At 46.4% G+C, this 2,347-nt stretch overlaps 1 pseudogene; it reads right to left on the reverse strand.

Annotated features, from left to right (window-relative positions):
- Positions 1 to 1,029: 1,029 nt before the first annotated feature.
- On the reverse strand, positions 1,030 to 2,026 carry LOC118888948 (annotated as a pseudogene).
- Positions 2,027 to 2,347: the final 321 nt, after the last annotated feature.

The raw sequence follows: 2,347 nt of genomic DNA on the forward strand, positions 1-2,347 counted from the left end.
AGGGAGAGGGCAACCGGGGGCTCTGGGAGTTCCCCAGCAGGACTGCGCTCCAGTGACCCCAGTGTTTGATAACGTTCCCTTTATTGGCTGCCTCTTCTTCCTGTCTCACTTCCTCTACGGCTGTTTCCTGGAATCACCACACAAAGAAACGATTTGCACTCAAATCCTTGTCTTAGGTCCTGCTTCTAGGGTAACCCACACCAAGACAGAGAGTCAGTAGAAAGATTTTTCCTCACCAATTATCCTGCAGCAAAGGCGACACTTTATAATTCCTTTTCACAGAAGCACTTCGCCATGTCCCCTGCTCTGACTGGAGGGTGGCATGTTGCAGTGGGAAAGCCGCGAACTTTGGGGTGAGATTCAATCTGGAGTTCAAATCCCGCCTTTGCCATTGACTGGCTGTTTGACCTGTGTGACCTTGCTGAAGTGATTTTGCCTCAGTGAATCTTCATTTGCCCACTTATTTTGAGGGCAAAAAATACCTCCCTCCGGAATTGCTGAGAGAATTAAGGGCGTAATGTAGGTCCACGGCTCAGTACAATGCTTAGCGTATAGGAGTAAACCAATAGATGGGCGTTCTTTGACCTCCAAAAGGCTGCTCCACAGTCACTACCAAGAGAACATAATGTTCTTGTCCTTGAAGCTTTTGTCATGGGAGAATAGAGCAAACAGATAGCCAGTCCATCTTTTAATTAGTTTTTGAGAACTTTCTGACATCATGGACTAAACTGCATTGTATTAATATTCTAGTCTTCTAGTTCTGTGACAAACAAAAAAATCCATGAGCACAAAACCCCAAAGTAAAACAAAACAGGGAGAAGCTTATAAAACTAAATATGGAACTCAGCTCTAACAGCTGAATGGAGAAAGGAATTCGAATAATTTAAAAATCACAAGTGGATGTAAAGTGTAAAGAAATGGAAACTTACAGACTATTTAAAACCTGGAATTGCTGACTGTTCAGAAACGACACAGATGGATCAAGAGTGGTGAACAGCCAGAAAGGATTGTAGATGGAACTGCATTGTTTTAGCGGCTCCCCGTGCCACCTGTCTCTGAGGACAGCCAGACAATTTGATTTGGAACCAGGCTAACGCTGGCAGCAGATCCAATGATGGTAACCGGCCTAACAGTAGATCCTTCCACTGGGTTTGCAACGATGAACTATGCCCCAGACGTCTGGTGGCTCTTATTGATTTGGGCACCCTAATGCCCCATTGTGCAGCCAATTAAAATGCTTGAAATGGTGAGTTCATGAGTAGCCTCAGTAGATACATCCAAACCTGCCCAATAGCCTTTCATCTCTGGAGAGTGGATTCAATGTCACTGAATCCAGGGTTGCCATGCATCATAGGAAAACAAGACTGTTGCATTGCCGGCCTCCAGAGAGAGTTCCTCCAGTTCATGGTTGAGGCACGTGGATGGGTGGGGAGTGGGGGTGAGGAAAGCCCACACCGTTGCTGCCTGTGTGGTACGTGTCCTGACCACCTGCAAAGATGACCAGAGAGCTGGATGGCTTATGGGGTCAGGGTGACTCCAACATGACTGGACAGGCTTGTTGCACACACTCAATGATGGCTTGCCCAATGCCACCAGTTATAATGACCTGCTCAGTTGAGTCGGGAGGCTTATTCTCTGCCACCTGGCCCTGAGCCCCTGTACTCTCTCGTCATATTTCCTTGATCTCGAAACCTCCTTTCCCAATGAGAGAGCCACACTGCTAGCAAGGACCACCAGGCTCAGGGTGACCAGGGTCTGCTGGCAGCTGTGCTATTGTGCTGATGTCCTCTTCCAGTGCATCCATGATCATAGCAAAGGCTTTAAAGATGGCATTGATGGGTCCAGCCAAAGTGACAATTCTCTCAGCACAGTTCCCTTTGGAGATGTTGATATGTACACCACTCTCCCCACACATCTTCTTAACTGATTCTCTGTTCTTTCTGATGATGCTACCAACTTCCTTTCCATGCATAAAGAGCTGTATGGTGAAAGTGACATTCAGTCCACTTGCAATCATACCCTCCATCCACCAGAAGGGCTCCTGTTGCCTTCTTGACAACCCCTCTTGTTCCTCCTCTGGCCTTCTACCCTTACCCTTCCCACCCACTCCCCTTTTCTTCTCCAGCCTACAGTTTTTGGCTTTGACCACTACCAGTGACCAATGACTTGACCATTTCAAGTCTAGCTCCTTGGAATACCGCTGGACATAGAGACAGATATTATCACAGGTGTCACACAAAGCACTAAGCTTAAAAGGAAAACAACTGATACATTTGATTATGTTTAAATGAAGAACTTTTGTTCAACAAAAGACCCCATTAGGAAAGAGAAAAAACAAGCTGAAGAG

The sequence above is a fragment of the Balaenoptera musculus genome, chromosome X, assembly GCF_009873245.2.
Source record: "Balaenoptera musculus isolate JJ_BM4_2016_0621 chromosome X, mBalMus1.pri.v3, whole genome shotgun sequence".
Taxonomy (NCBI): Eukaryota; Metazoa; Chordata; class Mammalia; order Artiodactyla; family Balaenopteridae; genus Balaenoptera; species Balaenoptera musculus.